We start from the raw sequence: 18,940 nt of genomic DNA on the forward strand, positions 1-18,940 counted from the left end.
AGTATAGGATTCTTTCCAACCAAGGTTTGAAAACAGACTAACTTCCATCTTTATACGTTTTTTCTTGAAAATTGTTATATTTTTGGAATGCCTATGTAATGTACTTATATAATTATTATTAGTACTCATCCAATGTGTGAAGATGGAAGAATTAAATCAAAACTAATGTGTTATGATGGAGAACAATTTTCAATCAATTAATGAGTAACACCAAAATGAAGATAAAATTGAATATAGAGAATAACACTTTTATTATAAAAGAAATACGTACATCGCTTTTTCATATTGTGAAGTGGGTTTGGACGATATAAACTTTATTTTCTATTTTTCTTATAGTTGCTCAGTTCCTCTAGTGCATATGCATGCTCTCTTTTGTTTAGGTTATAAATAATATCGATGATAGATTCCATGATTTGTAACATCTGGTCAATAATTTCTCTGAATTTGTCTCTTGCAGTATATAGATCATCTAGATTGCTCTCAACTTTTTTGAAAATCTCCCTCAATTCCAGCATTCCCTGAAAAATGTCTAAACCAATTGCATAAACAGTATACAATCAAATTTTATAAATATATGGAAACGGTAATATGAATGTGTAAATATAATTATGAGATGAACTCTTGACATATCAAAAAAATTTTTTAATGGTTTTTATATTCTCGCAAATACGTATCATTGTTTTGTTTGCAATTTGTAATTTAGGATACAAAAGATGTGGAACATTTATACCTTCTGGTTGCCTCGGTGGAGAATTATTGTTGTTGAGGTCGTTGATGGTATTCGTTGCAGATTCTTTTGGTTGTGATGTTTTGTTAGCCATTTTCGAATTAAGTTTGGGAGAGGAAATGAACAATTAAAGTTTATAGTATCTGAAGAAAATTAAATGGGTGATTGATGTATGAGCAAAATTTATAGGAGAATAGGATACGAAAAGGTGGAATATGAACAGAAATAAACATGTCGATCGAAAAAGTGTTAATAATGATTTGGATAAGGTAATACGAAACCTTAGTAGACTATCTATACAATATTAAAGAAAACAGTAAACAATATTTTGTTAAGTGTGCAACATATTAGTTAGGTAGTTAATAATGGTTCGGCAAAATGTTAAATTATTATGATAAATAAACAATGTGATTTACTAATAATAAAATCTTATTGATACATTTTTAAAGGATGGACAATATATATTTTGTCAAGTATCAAAGTCAAAGATGATTGATAATCCTAGGATTATACTATATTTTCTATACTTTTTGGTAGGATTTTGGATACGTCTTATGTCGTTTTGTGCCTGAATTGCAACTTAAATTCATATATTTTACGTTTTAGGCCAAAACATGCAATTGGAGCAAAACCGAGTAAAATTGAGTTTCAGGACCCGAAATCAAGAGAAATTCAGGAATTGGGGAAATTCTGATGCGGTGTGGAAGCACTATGAAGCTTGTTCCTATCGGGGATCACGAAGATCAAAGACTCAAGCGAAGAAGCAAGCAGAGGGCAATTTTGTAATTTCAAAAAAGGATCAGCAAAGTTCGCCACGACGAAGATAATTCTCTACCGCGACAAGCTAGCCTCGGGTCAAATGATTCAGCGAGATTTCAACTTGATGCCGCAGCGAAGTTTATTCTTCGCCGCGGTGAAAACTACAATTTTTCTGTTTTTAAAACGTTGTGTTTTAATTGTATTGTATTAGAATCTTAGGGTTTTGGCTGACTATTTAAGAGAGCCTTAGCTCCTTTTGTTGGGGAGTTCGAATTTTGAGAGAAGAAAAGGAAGAAACTGGAGATTGGAGCATTTAGGGTCTTAATTTAGGGAAGATTTCATCATTTTTTTATTGTTTTAGCATGTTGAATTCTTTACTTACAGTTTATTTTCCGAATTTCTTTAATTTGAATATGAACTAACCCACTTTTGGGTTAGGGTTTTGACCTAACTTTGATTACAATGGTTTAATCTATAATAGATGTTATTTTTAAGTTCTATTACTTGGATTTTGTATTTATTCTTGTTCTTAATGCAATTGAATGTTGACGTTTCTTCGTTTCAATTCATTATTGAGCATGATGAGAATGAGAAGTGATTCATGTATTAGCCTCTTAGAGTAAATACCATAGATTAATGAACGCTAGAGATAGGCTCAGAGATCTATGAAATCACTTTAGGATTCCATTTGGCTTAATAGACTTAGAATTGTTAATCTTCATTTTGTTGGGTGCGGAAGCTTAATAGGGATAAGTAGGAGAATATAGCCTGAGAAAGTATATTCTGCAGATTAGGGTACCCGATTTGTAATCCTGGCATGTGAGTTTAAAGGCAACATCAACCGTAGATTGAATCAGAGTAACTAGTGAAGTCGAAACCCTAACTTCTTTGTCTTGAATTGATATTTTCGTGATTAGATGATATTTTCTTAATTAGTTAGATTTTAATTTACGTTATTGATTTTGTGTTAATTTCCGTTTTTGTCTCCCGCAAATCCAACAATCTTTGTGTCCTTCAACTGGTTACAAAACTAGGAAAATTAGTACTTAACATGCAATCCTCGTGGGACCGATACTTTTCTCATCATTTTATTACTTTTTGCAAATAGTGTGTTAGAGTAGGTGCCCTAGAGCCAATCAATTATTGTAAAATTGACTCTGTAATAAATGTTTATTTATCAATAAAAGGCATATTCTTCTATATCGTGTATGTAATGATATATGTCCTTAGGATGGTAGAACCGTGACGAGGATATCAAGTTTTTCAAATCTTGATAGTGAGAACCCTATGATTACATATGGTGGCCATTCTAGAAACGTCCGTAGCTCCAATATTATTCTGACCAATGACACAAATAATACGGTAAGGCTATCATAGTGTTGAATGACCCTATCGAAAGGCAGTGACTGGTCTCACTTGTCAAGGTTGTTTGTCGACAACCTGGTGCAACGCATGGGTGCTTACTAGAGGCAAGTTCAATAGACAAACCCACCAGAGGATTCCATATGGATGGTAACCCCAATGTCTATGGAATAAATCCTCTAACGGATGGTGGTGCATATGATCTTTAGCCTTGAGATCATCGGAGCGCAAGATTGGTGTAGTTTGACACTAGCCCAACGTAGTTTTATTCATAGCTATCAATACGGTAGTGATTGGCTACATTGAAAAGTGTATCGAGACTATGGTGGATCGACAAAGGATTCATCACTCCTGAGTACGGGAGAAGTTATCTCACTGGGTAATTTAGTAAATGGCAATGATACTAAATTTGTGGCCACAGTGGGATTGAGTTGATGCTCAATCCAATTTAATATTCCTGTCATTGGTCCAGTAACTAAATACAAACATGTCAAGATATCTGAGGTTGACATTATTTCTATACCTCAGTCTCGATGAGATAACAGTTGATGAAAGAATTTAATTGCACGGTAACCATACCGTTGATAGGCTGTGGTTTCCATATTCTTCTATACTGAATCTATCGGGTGGCCATGATGCCTTGCTAGAGGTCAATCTTGGTCTGTGTGTAGTGAAACGATTAATTGGTGTTAGTTGCGATACTACACACTGCCGATATGATGAGGAGCCTACGGGTCACACACTTAGAAGATAATTTAAGAATCAATTTGTGAGAAGGTATTTTCGTCTTTTAGGATGAAAACGTATTTTGGTAATCTCATAGTGCAATTAAATTTGCTGAGATTATTGCTTGTATTTAATTTTAATATTAAAATTAAATTAGTGAGATTATATTTAAATATATCTCTGTATATATTTAAATGAATTATTATTATTAATTAAATATTAATATATTATTATATATTAATTGATTTTAATTATAATAATAATTAATTAAAATACCATAAAGGGTGTGTTTGGTTACAAGGGTAAACTAGGGTTGGAGCCCATGGCTATTCCTGAGTGGAATAAAGTTTTAATTGTTGCACTATATAAGTGCAACTTAAAATTAAAACATAAGAGAATTATTCATTCAAGAAAAACCCTAGCCACCCTATCTCTCTCTCTTTCAAGAAGAAAACTTTTTTTGTTCTTCTTTCTTGATTCTTAAAGCCCTTGATTGTTCTAGCAAAATAATCAAGGGTTCTGCAGATTATCTTCGTGTGGACTTCCGTGAGTGCGATCCTACTTTGGATCAATTGGCAAAAAATCACGTGAAGAGTAGATGATGAACAGTAAACAATATATGGTGAACAGTAACCATAAACAGTAGATGGTGAACAATATCATGAAAAGTAGATGGTGAACAATACCGTGAACAATGTTCTTGTCCGAAATCAGAGATATTCGAAGGAGCCTCCAAACATACGTAAGTATTCTAATCCTTGAATGGATTTACTTTATACAGATTTTTGTTTATAAATATGTAAACGGTATAATCTATACTCGGATCTAGGCAAGGAAAGGTAATTGATTTATCGACTGAATTTTTGTTTTCCGCTGCGTATGGTAGATCAATTACTTACATAGTGCACTTCCTACATATTGCATGTTGTAAAATCAATGCATCAAGTTTTTGGCGCCATTGCCAGGGATTGATTTAGTGTTAATATTGAAGTTTTCTAGTTTTCACTAGATTGGAGTTTTATTTTTGTTTTAATTAATTTTAGTTTAATTTTGTGTTTCTTTTCATTCACTTGTGCTCTTGTGTAGTTTATGCGAAGAGCAAGATAAGATCCAGTGGTTCCCATTGATTCAGAGATTGAAAGAACCACAAGAAGACTTGTTAGAGAGAGAAGAGAATTAGAGGCAATAGTCATTGAAATGGCTGAAAACAGAACTTTGAGGGAATTCTCAGTACCCTCCGTTGATGGTAGTGGTCCAAGTATCACTAGACCACCGGTGCAAGCCAACAATTTTGAAATAAAGCCGACAATCATCCAAATGATCCGACAGTCAGTACAATTTGGGAAAGATGCAAAGGAAGATCCAAATTCACACATTGAAAACTTCTTAGAGATATGCGACACATTCAAGGAAAATGGAGTGTTAGATGACGCCATCAGGTTAAGATTATTCCCCTTTTCATTGAGAGATAAAGCAAAGGGATGGTTAATGGCACTACCAGCAGGAACAATCACAACCTAGAATGAATTGGCACAAAGGTTCCTGACTAAATACTTCCCACCAGTGAAATCAGCAAAGATGATAAATGATATCACGTCATTTTTGCAAGAAGAGAACTAGTCACTTTATGAAGCATGGGAGAGATATAAGGAATTGCTGAGAAAGTGTCCACACCATGGTTTGCCTGTTTGGATGCAAGCCAAACCTTTTATAATGGGTTGCTGACAAATGTGCAAACAATGGTGGATGCAACATCTGGAGGAGCATTGCGAAACAAGAAACCTGAAGAAGCTTCTGAGTTCCCTGGAGTCCTGGCAAGTAACAACTATTAGAGACCCAATGAAAGAATTCAACCGAAGAAGTCTATGGGTATTCATGAAGTTGATGCTTACATGGCCATTTCAGCCCAACTAACAGCAATTCAGAAACAATTAGGAGGTATGCAAGTAAATTCAATTCAAACACCTCAAGTAACATGTGATTTTTGTGCAGGTAATCATGCGAGCATTGAATGCCAAGTGGGGAATAATTTTGCTTCAGCGTCCTTATCATCAGAACAAGTCAACTATTTGGTTGGGAGTTAGAGACAACAGAACAATCCTTTTTCCAACACGTACAATCCTGGTTGGAGAAATCATCCAAACTTGTCCTTGGGCTATAAGAATAATCAACGGAATCAAAGAACAGTGCCAAACAATCAAGTAGGGGTGAATCATCAACCATGGGATCAAAGAGTTTCGAAACTGGAGGATATGTTCGGAAAGTTCATGCAAGAGACCACAGGTTTTATAAGTGAGATGAGGACGAATTTCGAAAACCAAGGGGTGTTGGTTCGAAACTTGGAAGTACAAATGGGTCAAATAGCCGAAAATTTGAATGAGTGAACTCAAGGTTCCCTACCAAGCAACACATTGACAAATCCATGTGAACAAGTAAATGTAATAACTTTAAGAAGTGGATCAGTCTTTTTTGGAAGAGGTTGAACAAAAAGGGAAAGATGAGAACCCACCAGAAGAAAAGGAATAGTCTAATGAAGAAATCGAGGAAGAAATCATTGTTGAAGAAAAGCTAAAGAGTCCCAGAGAAGAAGAACAAAAGAGGGAAAAGATGCCAAAGCAAAAGAAGGAAAAATTGTCATTTCCTGATATACCGCCAAAGTTGGCACATCATACCCCTCCTATTCCTTTTCCTCAGAGGCTCAGAAAACAAAATCAGGATAAGCAGTTCACGAAATACCTTAAGGTATTTAAAAAAATTACACATTAACATTCCTTTTGCTGATGCCTTGCAACAAATGCCAAGCTACGCTAAGTTCCTCAAGGAAATTCTAGCAAACAAAAGAAAGTTGGAAGAGGAGGAAACAGTGATGCTTACAGAGGATGCAATGCCATTCTACAGAAGAAGCTACCTCCAAAGCTCAAAGATCCAGGGAGTTTCATTGTCCCTTGTGTCATAGGAGATATTACATTTGATAGAGTTTTATGTGATCTGGGTACTAGTATTTATCTAATGCCTTTTTCTATTTTCAAGAAACTAGGGATTGGTGAAGTGAAGCCTACAACTATATCTTTGCAGCTTACAGATAGATCCATCAAGCATCCAAGGGGCATTATTGAAGATGTACTGGTTAAGGTGGACAAATTCATATTTTCGGCAGATTTTTTTGTGTTAGATGTGGAAGAAGACAATGAGATACCTCTCATCTTGGGATGACCATTTCTTGCTACTAGAAGAGCCTTAATTGATGTATAAGAGGGGAAGTTGATCATGAGGGTGCAAGATGAAGAAGTGACATTCAATGTCCTTGAGACTTTAAAATTTCCGCCAAAGTAAGACTCATGTTTCAAAATTGACTCGGTGGATTAGTCGGCAGTTAAAACTTCCAAGATTGATGATCTTCAACCACCATTTAAGGAATGCACGGTCAAATCAAAGCAAATCGAAGATGAAGAGCATAAACCAAGAGACGACACAACATACCTAGACGAGCCACAATCTAGCATTTGGCTTCACAAGGGACGAAGTTGTAAAGATTTAGGTATAAGATCATACAAGACGAAAGTGGGGCTAAGAAAGAATGCTAACCGGGAGATCACTTCAACACCTTCTCAGTTCAAGAATGCTGATGGAAAGTTAAAAAATTGAAAAGGTGTCGATGAGAATGCTCAAATCCTAAAAGGAATGACCAAGGGATGGAGATGGGTGGTTAAACTCTCAACAAAGACCCGATGTAATAAGAAACTAGATGCATGTGGATAGTCCAGATTGATGAAGGACTTGAGAAAGTCGAGCTTTCGACTATAAACAAGCGCTTCTTGGGAGGCAACCAATTATTCTCATTTTTTAGTGTTTTAAATTTGTGTATGTGTTTTCTGACTTAGGAAATAGTTTAATTTTGTTTTCCTTTTGGTGTTTCAGGTGAATAATCAAAATTTGGCATGAAACAATATTTTTTAGACTTCACTGTGGCAAAAGAAAATCTCGCCGTGGCAACGTCTACACTGCCAATATGTGCTCATGCAATTCCAGAGTTTGCCGCAGCAAAAGAAAAATCTTGTTGCGGCAACGTCTACACTGCCAAATATGTGCTCATGCAATTCCAAATTGTGCAGCGGCAAAAGAAAAATCTCGTCGCGGCAACGTCTACACTACCAACTATGTGTTCTTAAAATTCTAGAGTTCGTTGCGGCAAAATAATATTTTCACCGTGGCATTGTATGCACTGCCAAATGCGTAGTTCAGGAATTTCTAGATTTCACTACGGTAAAATAAAATTTTCGCCTGCGGCATTGTATGCATTGTGATCCTTAAGGAAAAATTTCCCAAATTTTGCCGCGACAAAAAAAATACTTCGCCACGACATCAAGCAGTTTGCACAAGTAATTCAAGAACTTCGCCACGGCGAAAACCATTTTCTATATAAACTCGCGTTAGTTCTTCATTTTTTCATGCGTGTCCAAAAAGCTTCCAAGAACAAAAGAATTTCACTTTCAATTTCAGCCCTTTTCTAGCAAAATTTCTTTCACCATTCCACACCATCACTCCCATAAACACTTAAACAACCTTCCCTTGCACCAAAATTTTGAAGAAAAATTTGGAAACCCTAGGTTTTCCAAAATTAGGGGTTTTGCGATTTGGAGAAAAATTGGAGCAATTGAAGGTCCATCAAGCTTGGCGTGGTAAGATTTTGAGTTTTCATGCTTTTGTTTTTACAGACCTCAATGTTTGAATGATTAATCTTTATATTTATGCATGAACTCGAAATTTTGATTTGACTTGCGTGTTTAGAGTTGTGATTCGTGTTTGGAGTGTAGGAAATGTTGATTTTGATTGATTTGTTGTTAAGGAAGTTTGGGTGTGTGCTTGTGAAGTTTGTTGAGTGCATTTGGCTGTTTGGTGATTTTTGGGGTGTAAGTGCAGATTTCAAAATTTATAAGGTGAACTGAGGAATTGATTTGAAGCTGTGAGAAGTGTGTAGTAGTATTAGATTAGGCAGTTGAATTGCTGATTTTGGTGGTACAGTGAAAAGAACATTATTGAGAGAAAATGTCGCTTAAAACTGTTCCAAAGGGTAAAGGCAAGCAAGTTGATAACAGATTTGTGAACGATAAGGCTAGGGAGCGATATGAAGTAGGAATTCAGAGAAAAGACAAGAGTTTTATTGCCAAGAGAGGGTTGACCAGTATCAATGTGGAAGATTAGATCAAAGGGAGAGATTGGGGAATCTTTATGCTCAAACCTAAGCATCTAGCCATTGAGCCCATTGTAAGAGATTTTTATGCAAACTTCCCTGAGTGTGAGCCTAGGCATGTGTATGTGAGGGGTATAAAAGTGCCATTTAGTGCAAAGATCATCAATGAATTCTACCAAATTGATCCAGTTGAACGTGATGAGTACGTAGAATCAAGGCTAAGGAGATTAATTATAATGAAATAATTAAGGTTTTAGCAAAGCCAAGTACCTCTTAGGAATTCTCGAAGAAGGGAAGGAGAAGCATAAAAGGGACTAATTTGACTCCCATGGCTAGAATTTGGCAATACTTTATTTGTGCGAGGTTGATTCCAGAAACACACTACAATTCAGTGGATTTTGAGAGAGCAGTCTTACTTTATGCCATTGCCACTGGAAAGAAGATGGATGTGGGGAATATCATAATGGAGAATATAAGGCATGCAGCCAAACCAGTGAGAGCGAGTTTTGCCTTCCCACATCTCATCACTGAGATTTGTATGAAAGCTGGAGTCAAGAAGGCAGATGATGAACCACTTCTTCATCTTGCCCCAGTCTTCGACCAAGTCTATTTTCATAAGCTCCTAGATCGTCCTACCATTGGAAGAGCCAGTTCAAGCTCAAAAAGACCAAGAACCACAACCTCTACCATAGCTCCTGCTCCATCTTCCACGATAAAAGAGTTGTTACAACATATCCTGAAAAAGATGGATAGAATGGAAAGGCGTCTAGATTGGATGTCAAATTAGACTTGCACATTGTATGAGATGCAATCAAAGTGCTACTCCAAACTGGGCATTTATTTAGCCGATTTCCAATGGCAAGAATGCCAGAGGAAGAGGAAGATCAAATTCAGAATGATGCCATGGAAGAAGAGGACGACGATGACGGAGTGGGTGCTGATGAATGAAGCTTGGAATACATTTTGTTTTGTTTTATTTTTGTATAGTGGAACTCAGTTTTTTTTTTTTTTTCTTTTTTTTTTTTTTTACTGTTACTTTGTTTTCCAATCTTAGGTTTTAGGTTTAGTTTGCTAAGGTTTGAGAATGAGATGTAATTTTTCCATAATCTGTGAGGTTTTCTAACACATTTTGGACCCTTGAGTTTATGTGTTTTGACAAATTTCGCTAATGGAGAAGACGATGAAGGGATGCCCAGTTTTGAGCGCACTTCGATCATCATGGATTAATTGGGGGAGTATCTCATACCTTAAGCTTGTTTTTCTTTACTCCAATGTTCATTATCGATTGACATTGAGGACAATGTCTTTTTTTGTTTGGGGGGTAGAGAAAATTTTTGAAAGTATTTGTATGTTTTAATTAACTTTTATCTTTGTGTGTTTTATTGTTTTTAGGTTGGGTGTTGATTTAGTTTGTTGCCTAAATGATTTGCATAAGACCATGATGAGATTTTGATTGTTGGGATTTTATTTATAGAAAATGCGAAGCATTGCTTCAAGTTTAGGTTGGTTGACTTGATTTAGCTTGAGGTTCATTGAGTGGTTCAACCACCATTTTCATTCTTTCAACATGCTTAGAAACATTTTATGTGGTTAGGTGAAGTCTTGATAATGTTGGTGGACTCTAAGACCCAGTTAATAAGTGTTTGAGGCGAAATTCTAGGATTAGACATTGTTGAGGAAATGATTTAGGCATTTTTCGGAACGTTTGAGCCTTTCCAGCCGACCCATGAATGAATCCCTCCCTAGTCACCCATTTGAACCTTATGAGATTATCATTGTCTTATTTGTCTTGCAAACCAAAAATTGTCCAATCCCTGTACCCTAAACACTTTACCTTTACTAGTGCGACTTTGTCTCTCAGCCATCTCAATCTGCTTAGGTGTACGAGACAACTATATATAAATAATAGTTGCATGTTCGTCACAATACTGATTACCTCAAAATTTATTTATAACCTTCAACTAAAGGTTTAAACAAATACTTTGAAACCTTTCAAGACTCATATATGAATCATGATATATAAAAAAAAATATAGCAAAAAAACCTTCCCCTTAAAAGAGATAAAGGGATTGTCAAGAATAAACTAAAGTTTTATTTATTTAAAAAAAAAAAGAAAACTTTTATGCAGAAAATTTTTAATCTTGACAATTTTTAACATCTTTAAAACATGGTTTCAAAATTGCTAAAACAAGCATGAAGAAAATCTTCATCTTAAAAATTCACATTTTCTTGAACAAATTTCAGAGATAGTCAAGGAAAAGAATTCAACTATATGTAGTGCATCAAGGAAGGAGTTAAACAAAATTAGCATTACAAATAATAATAATAATAATAATAATAATAATGATAATAATAAATAAAAATAGAAAAATAATTTTCCTGTATCCTTCCTTCATACAAAAATGTACACCTTTTTATCAAAGGATCTCAATTTCAACATATTACCTTGATTCTCATTACAAGCAAATTGAGCCTTTAAGAAATCTAAATAAGACAAAGCTAATAAGGACATTCGCACTTTTATCAAGAACAAATTCTCTTCCCTTTGAAGACAAATATAAAGATCAATTTATTGAATCTCATTTGTCTATTTAAGTGTTAAAGATTATCTTTAACCAATCAACTGCATGGGGAGAGTCGTATGGTAAGATGAACAAGAAATAACTTAAAAGGAATATCAATACTTTATTAATAATATATCACCATGGGGTTATTATTCTCACAGGATCTCAAGTTGAAATATTGCACACTTACCTTATGCATGGAATGTAACAACTAAATCTCATAATAAACCAATCAACAATAATGCCCAACTTTCGGATAATTAATCTCATTTAGGATGAAAAATTACCTTGGCGATACGCTACTATTGATTTACCCATGGTTTTACTATAAAATACACAAAAAACCCTTTGGGTAGATTACTGTATAAGGAATCAACCTTCCCAAATTAATGATACAGAAATTTATGAGTATTAATAAATGGATTGCTTTGGAAATTACCGTTTATCTCACCCATAAATCCTTCAAACATAAAATTCATGTACTTAACAACATGCACATAAATTCACTTTAACATATTCCCACAAATACACAATCATTCATGCATATATAAAACAACAGTAATAATAAATTATGAAACATGGGAATTATGAAATTTTCTTAACAATAACATGATTTATGGAACATTCTCAGGTCTAACTCAATATCTTGAATCCACCACTTAAAAAAAAAAAAAAAAATGATGCAACAATTCAGCATTAGAAGCAACAAATAATAAAAATAGCTTTAAAACCTTATAAGCTATTTTTTTTATAGAGATTCTCAGTACCATTAACTCCCCTTTGGGTAGAGAAAATGACATGCTATTACTATCCCAGGATTATAGATAATAAACAATTAAAATAGCTTTAAACTTCATAAGTTATTTTACATAAGGACATTAGGTACATCACCGTTAACTCCCCTTTGGGCGGAGAAAATGACACGCTATTAGGATCCCAAGTATAAAACTATAGGCAATAAATAATCAAAGTAGCTTTAAAACTTGATAAGCTACATCTTATAGGGATTCTTGGTGCATCATCATTAACTCCACTTTGGCAGTGAAAATGACATACTTTTAGGTCCCTACACATAAGGTTATCAAAAATAACTAATGAGAACATGCGATATTCAAAAGACTATTGCCCTTTTTGGGTAGATAAAACTTTCTAGGTCATAGTTCATCCTCCACTTAAGAGGAAAATGCATGTCAATTGAAAAATCATCCACTTATATGTGTATTGAATTTTTCAGGACCAGTGCATTTCCCAAATTCAACCTTATGCAACCTTTTAATTTTAATACAAATAATAACCTACTTTGGCAGGAAATTATGTGCATTAAAATTGAAGAATGTATCATTTTCCAAATGAATAATTTTACAAGTTTCAATGAATGCTCTGCTTTGGCGAATAAACATTCCGACAACTCAAAAAATATTCTCATGATACTGAGTAATATTTCCATAAACTAAAACAATGTATCATTTATCTAATGAAAAATCTTGCAAGCTTCAATGAATGTATCGCTTTGGCAATTAAACATTCTGACGACTCACAAAATTGTTCTACTGATACTAAATGATATTGCCTTAAATACTAAGATTTCTGAGATATACACTTAATTATCTCTAGCAATCTTAATTCAATAACCTTTTTGGATTTTAATAGTCATAATTAAGATTTCTCGAGATATAAAACCTTATTATCTTTGACAATCTTAATTTGATAATTATTCCAACCAAAAGAACAATCACTCCTTATAAATTGTACTCTATATAATTGTTGCATGTGAATGGAGTATAACTTTAAAAACAATAGAGGGAAATATGATTTAAAGGTAATTTCATCTTCAACGGTACTAGAATAGGCTCACGCGCAACCACACGCATCGAAAAAACAGTCACACGCACTCTTGCATGCCAGAAACATCATATCACGTGTTGACATGCCCCCATACATGCTCGCACGCGTTGCCACGTGCTAGAAGATCAACTTCACACGCTGAAAAACACGATCACGTGCTTGAAAAGAGTCTCACATGCATTCACGCGCTTCCACACACCTATATATCACTTCCACGCGCCTTCATGCGTTAGAGAACTGTACCCACGTGCCTCCACATGCCCGCATTCATCTCCACGCACCAACATGCTTCCACACACGCGGTCAATGACCCGATTTGACTAGGTCGAGTTGACCCGATTGGACTGGGTCGCGGGTCGCTATGACTCGATATATACGATAATATTGTTTGCCCCATGAAGGTTTATAAAATTTCATGTAGCCCCAAAAGTTTTATAAAACTGCATTTTCACCCCTACAATCTAAAAAAAAACAGATCTCAATATTTACACTCTAAAGGCCAAAATTCGTCCCTTTATCACCTTTAATGGCTAGAAAAGCCTTTCTAATGGCCAAAAAAACCCATTATGGGTTCAAATTATAGAAACCCCAAATTGGGATTATCTAAGAATTAAAAGAAAACCTAATTTATACAAGAACCCTAATTACACAAAATTGAATAAGACCTTGATTTCAATTTTAAAAAATCCAGATCCTATAATCTAAAGTGTTTGGCTTTGATACCACACATTATAAAATTAAAACATGAATTCTACTTCATTCTATTGACAATGTGAATAGAATTAAATTAAAAACAACATCCAAAAGATCAACACTTAAATTATAGAATGCTAAAATTTATAGTCAAGGGTTATTGACAAACTTGGTTGTGCCATGATTCTTGATCTTTGAATTTCTTAGAAGAGGAGCGACTGTTTTTTCCCCAAAAGGTAGAGAGCGTAAGTCTTCATTTCCAATAATGCAACCTAATGATAACTTCCAAAATGGGTTTCAGTTATCTTTTATCTCATATGGAAAGGGGACTTAGCCAATTTAATAATAGTTTGTTGGGCCCTCCCATTAAAGACCCAATAAACCCTAAGGCCCACACTTTGTTGTCAATCCAGATTAATCAAATGAAGTGTAATAGGCTAAACTTTAATATGATCACATTAAACCCATTAGTAAAGCAGTGGCCTATCAATTTACCCAGTTTTAATCAAAACTAACATATAATTAATGTTAGCTCACAGTTAGAAAATTTTCTTAATAGGAAATGGTACTATGATTGATAGTTTGTTTAAAATTCATTTAAGTGATACTGTTCCTTATAGTTTAATGTCTTCATATGATAGTACTGGTATTACATTACTAGAAAAAACCCCTTTCTTGATGGGTAATAACTGTCAAGAAGAGGGTTTCTTGATAGTTCTTCACCCATCATTGAAGCCAGTGTCAAGAAAGGGTGGTGACCATCTTTGAACTGTCAAAAATTTCTTGACAGATCTCTTGCCAATTATAACCCGTCAAGAATTTAACTGAATTTTAACCAATCCTTGACAGTCTTCGAATTGTCAAGAGATTTTAACAAAAATAAAAAATGAAAAATTTAATTTAGTAATAATAATAATAATCAAATTTTATTAACAATAATTTTTCATCTTTGATAGTCTTAAACCGTCAAGGAATTTTTTATTTTTATTTTTTGTAATTAATTTATTTTCCTGATTATTACCAATTAAATAATGGAATAATACAATGAAATTCTTCATAATATTCCTCAACCAACAACAATTATCACAATTCATAAATAAATTTAAACATTCAACAATCTTTCAATTAATTTAGTAAACAAAATTCAACAATAGTAGCATATCATTCAACAAAAGTTTGATACATATTTCTTCCATCATTGACGCCTTGACATCAATGAAACATCAATAACTAAAAAACGTTTGATACGTACATCGTCCATTCTCTTCGATCTCTGCATCTATGTATATTTTTTCCCCCATGAACTATAAAAGATTAAAAGTAGATAAATTCAGTACATAGTTACAAATAATGAAGAATAAAATAATAAAAACCAGAAACTATTGGAACCTTACAAAGAACTTACTCACCCATGGTAGCTAAGCTGCGGTAAATGTAAACAAACCCAAAAAACTCATATGGATGAAAGGATTTTGTTTGCTCCACACATACACCTGTATGGTTTAAGAAAATTAGATGGCCACTAGGTGATTATCAACAACAATATCACCAATAAAACAATGTTGCAAATTGGAAAAATGAAAACTAACCATCATGAGTGTCAATGAATTGTTAAGGAATATGAATTTCGCAAATGATTCTGACAAATAAGGTATCATTCCCCCAATAAGAACAGTGTCTGTTAAAAATGTTGCTCCAAACAAAAGCATGTAAAAGAAATCTACAGTCCTTCCCCTGAAAGAGTTCTCCTCAACAAGCTTGCAGTATCGACCAAGAAAGAACATATGGAACAAATAGTCCAAATCTGGCATTACAATGAAACAAACATGTCAATAAATGCCCTGCTCTTTTGAATGCTAAATTTAAACATCTTCCACTGTACATAGAACATACGCTTGTACTTGTTCCTTCATCATCGTAGTTGAGAACAACAATCATTTGTAGGTGGCTTCTAATTATGGCTCTTGACTGAATAATTTCATCAGCGTAAATTTGTGAATGAGGCAAAAAATACAGGGCCAAGTAAATATAGTCAATTATCCAGGAGCCCAGGGCTAAAGAATATTCACAGAATCGTATTAAGTTTGGGCTCTGTGAGAAACATTGATTTTGGGTCAAGGCTCATCCCAAACTAAATCTTTATTTTTGATACATGATAAGCCCACTAGTTTAGTTTACAGTGTTTACGTGATTGTGGAAGAATGAACGTGAAACCCGTCCTTGTAAGTATTTGTATTTGAAACAAAACACTTCCTCCGGAATATATAAGCTCGTAATTGACAAGTTTTTCCAGTTCCCACACCACACCCCCTAATTACACTCATACAGCTATCAGAAAATGAGGACTAAGTAATTCACAAAAATCAGTATGAACTTATTACGATTGTATCCGAAACATAAACAAATAATTAATATTACTTTTGCATATTAAACGTCAGAAGTAAATACATTTTGATCCTAGGCTCAAAAGTTTCTGAAATAAAACTTAGTTGTCTGAGCTCTAAAAGATTAAAAATAGATGGAACCATTCATTGCAAAAGCAAGATGTCAGATGTCACTAAGCATTGAATTTATCCAAATTAAAATCATTGTCACCACATTGTAAGTTGTAACCATATATATCATATATCTCAGCACGAACCTCTTCTGCTCCCATATCTCTCTACATTATAATATTATATTGAAGCATGAACTGACGAAATAGGGGGTATGTGAGAAGAAAGAAATTAAGAAAAAAATTATTCTCACTTCGATGTCAATAAATACACTTCATACTGCAACATGAAAGTCATGTCAAGTTATTGAATATAAATAACTTTTTTTGTTGGAAGAGAGATGAGAGAGTGACAAATATAGACTTCAGACTCCCCATAGTTATTTGAATTAATAAAATCTAACCTCGGGACTACGTTAAAGGCATCAGACAGGACAAGAAGGTTACTTAATAGTGAAAAAGCTATAGGTCAGCATGTCTTAACGACAAACTTGACTATCTAAACTTTTATAGAGAAACAAAACCTACATTACCATCATGTATTAACCATAAACTTGCTAATTTGGTAATGTAGCTATTTGTGAACGTAAAAATTTAATGCAGAGATGCTCATAAAAATTAATGCAGAGATGCTCATATAGTCATACTCAGACATTACAGGTATGAAGAAAATCCGCAAATCATTTCCAAGCCTAGTAACTTCATTTGATCAACAATTCACAGGTTTTGACAAACAAGAACATTGTTGTTACTGTGGAGCATGTGTAAATGTAGAGGTATACTTGATGTGCCTTCCTCTACATGCTAACGAACCCATGTTTCGACAGTAAATCTCAAGCAGTATAATCAAGATGCAAAAGAGACACTCAAAGGAAACAACAAATTTTTACCAATATCAATCAGAAACTTAACCATTTTTCAGAAGAAAAGAAAATTAGTGATTGGGCGCCAGAACTGATACTGCTTAACCACAAGTGTTGGATGCAAGCACAGATTAAAGGGTGATATTATCTATGAAATTGTAACACAAAACAGCAAATACATAAGAATAGTAAACAATAGCTCCTCAAAATTACAACCCAATCAAAACAAAAAACCAAGCAATAATAATAAATCTTAATAAAAAAATCAAAACCAATCATTTTCATGCTAAATACAAAACTAAAACTCAGGATCTATCATTCAATGAAAGCACCAAAATTCTCAAATATGAACCAAACGCAGTTAAAATCCTCTCAAAACAAAGAAACCCATTTACCCAGGAACAAAATCACCACGCATTACACCATCAAACCCCCAAAACCCTTAAAAAGCACACCAAAACAATAAAAAATTCAAGCCCTTTCTATTGAAAAGAAAATAAAAAACACACAAAGAAAGGAAAGAGAGAGAGATAAAAACATCGAGAGAGCAACCGATTGTGGTGACGATAGTGGCTGTGAGATAGGTGCAGGTGATTGGCATCTGTTTGTACCATTCCTCTACAGGTTGGCCCATTATTCTTCTACAAATTTCTCAACAATTTGGTTTATGAAACAATTCTGAAAGCCCTCAAAACAAGACGAATTTCAATCTTCGGGAAAAGGGGATTTTTTATTCAGAAAAATTGGCGATGGTTTTCAACGACAAGGTACAGGAGACAGCTATTAAAATATAAGGCTGTATTTGGCGTAATATTTTTATCCATATTCTGGATCCTATTCTCCAAATAATGTTTGGCACATTATTCCAAAAATATTACCCTATTTTTTTAATTATTTTTAAACCCCATAAGGTTATTAATTTTACTAAATACCCCCTAAAAAAAAGTTTAAAAATTAACAAAAATACCCCTATCAACCCAACTTGTCAGATTCCAGCAACCACCGTCGGTGATAGCCGGAATCTGTACAACGGCCTAACTTCCGACCATAAATGACCGGAAGTTCACCGATGTGGCCTTTTCCGGCCAGATCTGGCCATCAGCGACGACCAAAGAAATGGCCGTCATTGACGGTCAACGACGGCCACATCTTTGGCCGTCGCTGACGGCCAAAGATGGCCATCGTTTGGCCTTTTCCGGCCGTCGACTGCCATAACAGACCGTAGATCTGGCCTTTTCCGGCCAGATCCACCATGGATCTGGCCAGAAAAGGCCATAACGACGTGTTACGGCACAGATCCGACCGGTCTGTGCCGTAACGAAATTTTTCTGCCAGATTCCGGCGGTGGTGGCCGGAATCTGGCACTGTAGGTGGTGGGGGTGTTTTTGTCATTTTATATATTAGGGTCTTTAATTAAATTAGTAAACCTAAGGGCTTTTTCACAAATTTTTAAAATTTACCTCGTAATACTCCCCTATCCAATAACCCAATACTATCCCCAAAATCCTATCCAAAATACTAAACCAAACGCACCTTAAGTCTTCATCGAAAATTGGGGGAGTTTATTAAAAAGACATTTGAAGTTTACATTTAATTAAAAGGCTATCNAAGGTATGTTTTACAACTTAGGGAATTCGATTTTCAATCAAGGAATTAGAACTTGGATAATAGATTCTATGATTTGGGTTAGCATATCTAGGTGAAATCAACACCCTA

The 18,940-nt window shown here is 34.5% G+C and overlaps 1 long non-coding RNA gene and 1 other non-coding gene across 2 annotated transcripts; both read right to left on the reverse strand.

Moving 5' to 3' along the window:
* Positions 1–5,149: 5,149 nt before the first annotated feature.
* On the reverse strand, positions 5,150–5,256 carry LOC116116735. Its single transcript, XR_004125848.1, has one exon. It is a non-coding gene; the product is annotated as a small nucleolar RNA R71 (small nucleolar RNA).
* Positions 5,257–14,981: 9,725 nt separating this feature from the next.
* LOC116116709 lies at positions 14,982–18,008 on the reverse strand. Its single transcript, XR_004125840.1, has 4 exons — positions 15,761–18,008; positions 15,457–15,671; positions 15,277–15,360; positions 14,982–15,171 (listed from the first exon to the last, which is right to left on the reverse strand). It is a non-coding gene; the product is annotated as an uncharacterized LOC116116709 (long non-coding RNA).
* Between the last annotated feature and the right edge of the window lie 932 nt (positions 18,009–18,940).

The sequence above is a fragment of the Pistacia vera genome, unplaced genomic scaffold (genome assembly GCF_008641045.1).
Source record: "Pistacia vera cultivar Batoury unplaced genomic scaffold, PisVer_v2 Contig78, whole genome shotgun sequence".
In the NCBI taxonomy this organism is placed as follows: domain Eukaryota; kingdom Viridiplantae; phylum Streptophyta; class Magnoliopsida; order Sapindales; family Anacardiaceae; genus Pistacia; species Pistacia vera.